Source organism: Prunus dulcis, chromosome 8, assembly GCF_902201215.1.
Source record: "Prunus dulcis chromosome 8, ALMONDv2, whole genome shotgun sequence".
Lineage (NCBI taxonomy): Eukaryota > Viridiplantae > Streptophyta > Magnoliopsida > Rosales > Rosaceae > Prunus > Prunus dulcis.
The window spans coordinates 11,133,228-11,144,244 of record NC_047657.1 but is presented as its reverse complement, the minus strand read 5'-3'; the positions used below and the strand labels follow the sequence as shown (position 1 = coordinate 11,144,244).

Below are 11,017 nucleotides of genomic sequence, written 5' to 3'. Positions count from 1 at the left end.
ATGGATTAAAGCAGTCTCTAAGAGCATGGCTTGGAAGGTTTGCTGCGTCTATGAAGAAATTTGGCTATGTACAGAGTAACTCAGACTATACTTTATTTATAAAGCGTCATAAAGGTAAATTGACAACTTTAATTATTTATGTTGATGACATGATTGTGATTGGGGATAATCAAGCAGAAATGCAAAATCTTCAGAAGTATCTGGCTTCCAAGTTTGAGATGAAGTCATTAGGTGACTTAAATTACTTTCTTGGGATTGAAGTTGTTAGATCTAAGCATGGTATCTTTTTGTCCCAAAGGAAGTATGTTTTGGATTTACTTGCAGAGACTAGAATGTTGGATTGTAAACAAAATGATACCCCTAGTGAACAAAATCATAAATTGGGTTTATATCCTTGTTAAGTCCCTACTGATAAAGAGCGTTATCAATGACTTGTGGGGAAATTGATTTATTTAACTCATACACGTCCTGATATTACATATGCAGTGAGTGTAGTGAGTCAGTTTATGCATTTTCCTAGTAAAGATCATATGAGTGATGTGATACATATTCTAAGGTATCTGAATATCGTGGGATGGCTCAAGGTGTGTGTGACTTAATATGGTTAAGGAGATTGTTGGAAGATCTTGGGTTTGAGCCCCTGAAACCCATGGATTTGTATTGTGATAATAAAGTTGCAATTGCAATTGCTCATAACCATGTGCAACATGATTGTACAAAGAATATGGAGGTTGATCGGCATTTTATTAAAGAGAAGTTGGATGCTAAGATTTTTTCTTTTCCGTTCATATCATTCAAGTATCAGCTAGTAGATGTTCTTAAGAAAGTTGTGTATTCTATTGTCTTTCTCAACTCGCTTGACAAGTTGGGCATACGTGACATCTTTGCACCAACTTGAGGGAGAGTGTTGGCGAGATCCTAATTCTAATTCTAATAGGAGATTTATTTTCTATTATATTATGATTTTATTTCTCTCTTTTTAACAAATCTTGTGTAATTAGGAGTTTATTTGTTTCCTTATATAACCCTACTAGAGTTTACACAATTGTATTATAAAAACCTCCTTTTGGAGATTGAAAATATTTTACCCCATATTTTTTGAATGAAATTATATAAGAAATGGATTGTTTAGTTATAAGAATACACTAAGAAATAAACTTATATCATTTTTTTTATTGGAGTTAAGAAATTATGTGAATGTCTTTTTAACTTGATGTGATGTGGTTAAGGTTTTTGAAAAAAAAAAATGATTTCTAAAATGATTGCTTATTTTTTTAAAAAAAATTTTGTTTAAAAAAAGATGTTCATTCATAATAACAAGAACGTACATAACGACATGAAACAGTGGCCTCATTAAAACCTTCCTAAGAAAACCCAGATGAGGAAAGAGTACCACACATGCCAAGGACTAACAAGAGAGTCCAAATCTAGACCGCTTACAAGACAAACCCAATAAAGAAAAGACTCGATAACATGAACAAGCTAGAGGAAGGAAAAGCCCTACAAAACACACCCAATCTTCTTCACACTGTCAAAGGAAACCCTTATATGATAATCATAATCCATAAGGCAGTTAAAGTTGCACTGGTACTAGGAAAGAAGGACACAAAGGAAGACCACGCAGCAAGAAGACAAACTAGCCTGGGCCACTTAACCTGAAACAGAAATCAAGCCTCAATGCATTCGCAGGATGCCAAGCCAACAAACGCTTTGCAGAAGAACCTAAGGGAGGCCCCCAGGAGACCTCATCTGACTGATCTTCATAGGCATAATAGCACAACTGTAGATGAAACCAACAAAGCAATCAGAGACATCAGAGGACCCAATGACCACACTAGCGCATTTGCGTGGAGTAAGGACCAGTCGATTGCCAAACGAGTGTTCGATCTCATCAATAGTGTCATCGGGGATAATAGCTGGAGAAGACATGGCATTGGCGCAAACCTGAGAAGGAATAGACCACAAACCTTAGAATCCACCGCCCAATATGCAGAGAAGGAAAGGGATGGAACCGGCGACATTGACAATGCTGCGAAACGATATAGGTGCGAAGAGGTGGTTGCGAAGATGAGGGTGCAAGCAGGTGGTCGCTCTATCACGTCGATGGTGGAGGACGAGGAGCAATGACGACGCAGTAGTACGAAGTCAAACGTGTTGTTGCCAAAAGACCGAACAACAAAAGGGAAGGAATGACGATGCTAACAAGCAGAGAGGAGGACGATTGAGGAAGGACAAGGTTTGGTGAGAGAGCAACTGTGCACAATGAAACCCTAACCTATCTTGTGTCTATTCTCGCTAAAGAGAGAGCAACCCCGGATAGGTAAACTTTTATTATAAATTGATTTGATTTCTAAGATGATTATTTATTAACAATTTATTTAACTTATCATTTCTAAACATGCATTTACAAATGGCCACAAAAAAACCCTAGCCCCTTTTTTCCCAAAAAACACTATTAGACCCTTTTCCACCTTGAGGGGGGAAGAAGCCATTGTTCTTCCCCCCTCTCCTATCTTCTCTTCCTCCTTTCACCTCCTCCCCCATTTTCAAAGACAAATGGTTTTCTCTATTTGTCTTAGTTTTGTTATGATTTTCATCCAACCATTAGTGGCGGCTACGGCTCAGCGTCGGATCTTCACCTGCATTTCGGCGTCAGATCTCTACCACCATCTTTTTTGCAATTTCTTTATGTTTGGAATAAGTTGCAGAGACTCTTTGGGTTCTCTGTGTAGTTTTCACCTCTCCTTTTGTGAGAGTTTTTCATCTCTCCTTTGTCAGAGCTTTTCATCTCTCCTTGGTGAGAGTTTTATTTGTATTGTTATGGCTTGATTTTTTCAAGCTTTATCTCTTTTTTATTATTCTAAGTTTGCAATCTTAGTTGGAATGCCTATGCCAGAGTTTCTTCGATCTTGCCTGATCGTTGGTGGAGACATACCTGATTTTCTTAATTTTGATATTAGATTGCTTCATTATTGTAATGGCCCTTTTGTGGCTAGTTTGTATTGGTCATTTGTGGCTAGTGACTTTTTTGGCTGAATTATGAATGCAATCATAGAATTTCTCAACCAAAAAAAAAAAAAAAAAGATGATTATTTATTATCTATTTTTAGTATTGTGATATATTTTAAGGTTCCCAAGAGAACAAATGATTTCTAAAATGACAGTTTTGTGTGAATGTGTCTCCTTTCCATCTTTCTAAAGATTTAGAGGTACAGTTTTTTTGTGTGTGAAAATGTGGCAATATGTGAGTGGGAAGTTGGTGCACCACTTGTGCACGCCGTCTTGCAGCAGCCTAATTTGGTGCACCTGTCTCACTCTTCAATTTGTCACATTATTTTTCACTTTTTTTGTTTATTTCATCTATCTTTGCTCCCTCTTTTCTCAACTTTGTGCACATTTTTATTAGGCTGGTGGGGTTTGCACATAGGTTGGTTTGGTGGATATTATTAATAACAAATGTTTGGAGAGATTGCACATGAATGAGCGATTTTTAACTATTAATATATCTGAAATTCACAATTCATGAATGACTGAAAGTTTTCCAATCACATGTGAGTGACTTTCCCTAACAAAATGAATTGGAAAGCAAAGATTAGAAAGATGTGATTGTGGGAATTTCTTGCATCTCTTGCTCTAGATCTACCGCTTATGGAAAAAAGGGAAAGGCTGAGGCAAAGTTTGACTAGTACCCATACCTACTTACCTTCCCATATGCTTCATCACATTGCGTTTAGCTGCCTGCCTCTCTCTCTCATCTGTCTGACTCAAACATCAGTCAGTTTTGTATTGTACCACCAAGCAGGCTAGACAAGTCCACATGTACCTCTGTCGGTGAAGAACTATATTATTACATAAATTATCAGCGTAAAAACCAAAACAAATTATAAAAAATAGTATTGAATTTGATGCTCAATAATCAAATCAAATATGCAAAATTGGAGGACTTTGTGTAAAAGATGCTTTCACGTCTGTCTTTCTTAAAATGAGTGCACTCTGTGTGTATCTGTGCCTCGACCTCATTATTTTGGTGCTATCGCATGGTGCGTGTGACAGCTAGAAAAATTTATTGAACTCTTGCTGATTTTGGGGTGCGATGGGTTGTGCTCACTCCATTTGGGTCAGTTTATCTCTGAAATCAACTCCATTTGGGTCCGTCTATCTCTGAAATCATAAGAAAGTTCACTTTGTTTGGATCCGTTTATTCTCCAAAATCATCATAAAGAAAGTTTATGCAAGTACAAATAATAAGCACTAAAATGCTCGTTCGGTTCTCTCTATTTTCGAAATCATAAGACAGTTTGTGCAAGTATAAATAATAAAAATCATCTCTGAAATCATAAGAAAATCCATGAAAATGCAAATAAGGTCTATCTATCTTCGAAATCATAAGAAAATTGTTGCAAATACAAACAATAAGAACCAAAACGCTCAAAAAGTTAAACAAGGAAACATGCCAAAGATGCTAAGAGGATATACTAAATCATGTAAGCCGAAAAGGGAAAATTGTTGGAGAACATAGAATTTCAGTCTTAAAGCTCTATTGTTGGAATGCATGTGCTCCACATCATTCAATAGTACTATTTCACTCATTACTAATTGGTTTTGGTGAGAAGCTGAGACTTCTACATATTAAAACCACATTGTTGGACTACACATACTCTACATCACTCAATAGTCGTAGGCCTAGCCCATAAGGTGTTAGGAGCTGTACAACAGCACAGGCCTCCTAGAAAAATGGGGCCTTTTATAAAACATTTTAGGTGTATGATTGATGCTTTTTGGGCTTTATCTTGAAACTTTTTAAGCTTTTTTTTTCATTATCTTATAATGGGCTTCTTTTATTTAAACTAACCAACTTAGCACTTATACGTCCAATGTTCTACAAAAGGAGCTAAATGTTGAACATAAAATGCCTCACCTTTTATTTCTGCCCAAGATCTCCAAAATCAATGAACCAACCTTGAATAGTAGTCGTCCATGTGTTTAGTTCAAAGTTCCGCCACATGGAATATGAGCTTATTGTGAGTATAGTATCTCACCTTACCTATCACAAGAACCATGAGCTATATAACAAGAACCATAATATTTACAAATTATATGTGCAGGCATTTTACTCTAACAGTCGGGAATAAAGTGCATTTTATAGTACAAACAAGAAAGCGTGAGGTCCACTGCAACCAAACTTGATTATGCGTTTACAAAAGTCCAGTGTCTGGTAGCTTAATAAACATAAGGCAATATTCTCCATGGGACAAGCCTGCGGTATTCTGCCCAGATTTCTTTGTACTTCTCTGCACAACGAGCTTCATCTCTTCTTTCTCTCCATATGAGCAGAATGAGAAGATAAATTGGATAGAAGTATGGAACTGGGGAACTGCAAAACGAGCGACTTTTAAAAATGGAAAATCTATTTTTCTACGAAAAGTATTTCAACATTTGTAAAGGAATAGGGAAAGTACCTTATTCCACAGGGTAAACTAAAAGACAGTGCAAGCAACAAGTCCCCAAGGTAGGTAATTACAGTGCCTTGCGATTCCCCTTCACCAAAATAATCAGAGTATGAGAAAATGTTTGTGATGAAGCATGATGGAAAACCTACTTTGCTTGTAAGTAGCATTGTCAATGTAAGCAACAGAAAGGCCGGGATTATAGTTAGTTTTATGAAATAATATGAAATATAATGCGTGTAGCTTCCCCACACACAGAGAGAGAGAGAGAGAGAGAGAGAGTGAATAGTCAATATATCATCTAATTCATTTTTCAATTACTTGACCTTTTGTGAAGTTTAGATTTCATCAACCGCCAGTCTAGTTAGGTGTTCCTCCTACCAGATCGTATCTGAGACCAATTAAATGGGTTACTTGGTTCACCTCATAGTCTGAAACATTGTTGGGTGATTGATTCAATTACCAATAGTGCTTAATTGAAAGATCAAGTCATTTCACTTGACCTGCTCTGCTTAATTGACAATAATGATGAGCAGAAGAAAAGAACAAGATGATATAGAAGGTGGTTGATGTAAATCTTACCAATAACCAGAAGCAAGCAACTTTCCCCCAATGACCCTTGCAGGCCTACCCCATATAGGTGCTTTAGGATTCTTCTTAAAGACATGCTTTTGCTTGTTGGCTCCTCTGAATACCATGTACCTGACCAGTATGGATTTTAAAAGTTCAATGTTAGCACACAAAGAGAAATTAGGTTATAATGCTCCGAATGCCAACTACAAGTTGATGGAAAGGTTACCCGATCAGAAAAGTCAAACAATTTGCTACAACAGCGGCTGTTCCTAACTCCACGTTGTTACTCAGAAGCCACCATCCCTTTAACAAAGGAAATAACAAGGTAGAAATTTAGAACAATGAAGAATACAATGGCTAAGGGTTTCAATGTTCCTTTAAATCACTCTTCTGTTTCACAGAATCTATAACAAATATGTTTTATATTTTACAGTTCTACAGCCAGTCTAAGTTCTCAAACAAAGTGTATGGAAACACACCAAATCAAGTATTACAGTGTGATCGTATGGGTGGGGGAAAGTAGGAAATAAAAAACCTGTTGAGTTATTGAAACTGTAGTTTAGGTGACATGCCTGGATGCTAAAAGTGAAAGGAATCCACACTAGATCTCCAAATACAAGCATGATACCCAGTCTCTCTGCAATTATGTCCCACCTGTAAAAGGCAAACCATGTAAAAATAAATCGAATATGCAAAGATAAATGTAACAACCCAAATTGGCATGTTATTCAATCATCACAAAGACAGAAAAGAGAATGCATGAAGAAATGTAGCAGACCAAACTTATTGAATTCTTTCCTCAATATCCAAAAATACAAATGAAAATGGATATACGACTAGAAGACACAGGAAAAAAAAAAATGGCTATAGCAACAAAAAAATGACTAAAGATAAAATCAGAATCTGTCCGGGGAGGGAATGAGAACCCTAGGATATACAGGTAAGAAAAGATTCTTGATAGTGTAAAAGCAGAGTGACACGGGATAAAACTAAGTTGAATGATTCAGCTAGACGTCATGGTAATGCACTTACGTGGAGGTCATGTACTCCTCATGAAAAAAGTAGTCCAGGATGTATAACTGGAAAAAAGGAAAAGGACAGAACTTTCAGCAATCACTTACAAGAAGTAAACTAAAGAGTATATATTATATATAGACAATTTTGATAGACATAGAGAAACAAATATTATACACATATAAAATGAGGTCAGATTACCACACAGAACAACTGGAAGAGGATCATTGATTGACTCAAGGTGCCATCTTGGATTCTTCTCACAAGAACCGGAAGGTTGATAAAAAGCCAGCCCATCATTCCAGCTCCAACAAAGAAAAATCTACAGAAGAGAATATCATCTTTATAAGCTTCATATAAAGATAATACAAGAAAGATAAAATAAGGTCTGAAATTAAAAGTAATTACTACTAATTCTATTGGTGTATGTTAGAGTGGCTATATGGAAAGCATGCCACAAATATTGAAGACTGGATTACATACTTGAGGTCGATGCCCATAAACTGAGGATTAAGCTGTATTCCAAACCACCTATTAAACAAATTAAGAGTGTCCGTATTAATATAACCATAAGATGCATTCAACAAAGGATTGAAGCAAATACAGAAACCGAAAACTTCATTTTTAACACAATAAAGGATACAAGTAGTCAATCATTGCATGTTATGAATTGGTGAAGACAAAAATCATCAAGACATTAACTTATTTATTTTCGTTTTCTAAACCACAACATAAACAATGACTTTTCAATCTTCAATATTTGGTAATTATTTTCACCAGTTGGAAGAGTATTCCAAAGAGATGTTTTTGAATCTAAACCTGTTTGAAACCCGAGAGGTTTTCAATTGTCTTAACATGCAGATGGCACAGATTTAGGATAGGTTGGTAACTCAAGGTTTAAAAGTATCAGTCCTAAAATCCCTCTATAACATCTGTTCCTACCTTCTTTTTTTTCTTTCTACCATTTGTCTAATTGAGAAAATGCAAATGTTATAAGGCTGGTAAAGAAAAGTGTGGGCAGGGCACTATATATATGCTCATCTGAATTTATATAAATTTTTTTTAACTATTCACTATATCATATACAAATATAAACCATTTCACCAAATGGAGATGGCTCGGAATAAGTTAGGCAATTTGTTTAAACTACCAGTCATGGAGAAGGTTCCCTGTCGCATGAGGCTTTACGGAAGAACCTCGGTTGCTCGACTTGCAGCCAGCAGCGTAAAGTACCAGTGTGACCTAACATTGTATAAGATTAAAGGAAACAATTATATAAAAGAAGACAACTTAATAATGATGATCCAATACTCGTTGACAGAAGATGGAATATATGGTATCATAGGGTTAAATCCATTATTATGAAAAACTATTTGGAAGCTGGTACTTTTGTATCCCTATATATTTGCAAGACAGAATGATTGAATCATTTTCCCCATTATATTAGTTTCATACTGAAGTTTTGGCTTTTCTTTGGTAATTTCGGAGTGAATTGTTTAAATTATTGTGAGGTTGTGGAGGTGCCCATATGGAGGCTCTTCCACATGAGACCAAACCAATACACTGAGAAACTAAACTTTTAAGTCACAAAATTGTCAGTCTGAGTTGAAAACAGAAAAGAAAATAGAGTTTCATCTTAAACAAGGATGCCAGCACAAGGTTTGTTCATGTACTTCACCAACCACAACACCAATGTCTATTTCAAATGCTACAACTGAAACATGGACTACTAAATGTCAATTGCTTACTGACTTACCAGAACACTAAACAGAAAAGTTGTTGATAACAGCTCAAATCCTCTGTCTGATATTGCCTGAAAACATTCTTTTGATGTTAATATTATTCAATTTTTGGAGCACACAAACACAATAAACTGATGGCAACATTTTAACACTATAATCTCCATTAATTATTTATACAACTTTAGGACGGAGAGAGAGATAGAGATATGTATCCCTGGGAAACAGCTAAACTACATATTATGATGTATCAATCTGGTTCTGTTGCATGGAGCTGGACCCACATTCAGGAAAGTGAAATAACCCCTCTCATGGCAAAAAAAAAGGAGAATGATATATAGCTGGTGGATTGGAAGTTCAGAGATAGGACGCACTCAGATGCATATGGAACAGCCTTCATCTTTCCAGTATGCATTTCAGGTTTGACAGAGTTTTCAAATTGGTGCTAAACGCTGGATGTGAAAAGTGAAAGCATTCAAATTTTGTCTTTCCAAGGAAAACCATCAATCCAATTTTGGGTTACTAAAGTGATTTTTCTGTATGACAGTTGACACTTACTCAAATTTTAACCAAAATGTAGATACAATTATATCATCTCCTATTTCCACAGCATGATCAATTGCATGTGATATTATATAAGATATAAATGAAAATTGGAAGCTGGCTATTAGCACTCTCAAGAACCATCAACCCAAATATAGTCACTACAAGGAAATTAATAATCCAAAAAACACAATGAAGTTATGACCCAACAGAAGTGATAGCAGACCTTACAAGGACAATTAAAAAAAAAATGATTTTAGCCAAAAATACACCACACTCTCTAAACCACAGCTACTCAAGCAATTAAACAAACAAATAGTGTGTGCAATTATGAATGCAATTAAAAAGAAGCAAACCATTGCAGCGATAATGAAGACGAGAGCCATCTGGTAAGGTGGCTCCGGGAACAACTTTGCCGGGTAGTATAGATTCGGCAATGGCCAAGTAAGCAAAGAACAATGCGAGTATAACAACCTGAATATTAAGGATCAATTAATTGATTAACGATAACAAAATTGGGGATGAAAGAAAAGGTGGTGATGGGTTTAGAGAAGCATACTTACAGAGTTGCATGAGGGAATTAGGAGGTGGAGAAGATGACCCAGATCCATAGTTGCAGAGAATAAGAGCTACACAGGTAGGCACTTGCTATACTCTGCTTCTTTCTTTCTTATATGACGCGACTGTTTGACAGCAATGATTCTCCCGCCTCAGTTCTTCCCATTTTTAAATGCTTGGTTTCGCACTTCGGCTTTTTTATTTAACTAGGATGATAAATTGTTATCTTTTAGTTCCTCCAATATCTTACAATTTTTTAAAGAAAAAAATAAATAAATGAATCATTTAATCAACTTAAATTTAGAGGCATAATTTTGAGTTTTTATCAAAAATAGCCAAAATTTACCTCATACTTTCAAAAATGTCAGTTTTTATAAAATCTTTCAACTATAGCCAAAAACTCACCTAAATAGACACAAATGCTCTTAAAAATTAAAACCCACATAAACCTAAAAAGCAAAACCCCTCTTCACAAAGTTTGGAATCACACGCACTGTGAGATCCCACATCGACCAAACGGAGAGGGGGTGATGTGCCTTATATGGCACACCTCGCATCCATATAGTGGGAGGCCTTTTGGGAGCTCACTAGCATCGGGTTCGTAGGAACTCCGAAGTTAAGCGAGTTGGAGGCTGGAGCAATCCCAGGATGGGTGACCACCCTGGGAAGTTGCTTCGTGAGCTCCCAGAAACAAAACCGTGCGGGCTGGTGAGAATGTAGCCAGGCCCAAAGCGGACAATATCCTGCTACGGCGGAGCCGGTCCGGGGTGTGACAGTTTGGTATCAGAGCCACTCTGCCGTGTGGTGCGAGTGTGCCGACGAGGACGTCGGATCCCTTAAGGGGGGTGGATTGTGAGATCCCACATCGACCAAACGGAGAGGGGGTGATGTGCCTTATATGGCACACCTCGCATCCATATAGTGGGAGGCCTTTTGGGAGCTCACTGGCTTCGGGTTCGTAGGAACTCCGAAGTTAAGCGAGTTGGAGGCTGGAGCAATCCCGGGATGGGTGACCACCCTGGGAAGTTGCTTCGTGAGCTCCCAGAAACAAAACCGTGCGGGCTGGTGAGAATGTAGCCAGCCCAAAGCGGACAATATCCTGCTACGGCGGAGCCGGTCCGGGGTGTGACAGTTTGGTATCAG

At 37.1% G+C, this 11,017-nt stretch overlaps 1 pseudogene; it reads right to left on the bottom strand.

Moving 5' to 3' along the window:
* Nucleotides 1-5,047: 5,047 nt before the first annotated feature.
* Nucleotides 5,048-9,984, bottom strand: LOC117637854 (annotated as a pseudogene).
* Between the last annotated feature and the right edge of the window lie 1,033 nt (nt 9,985-11,017).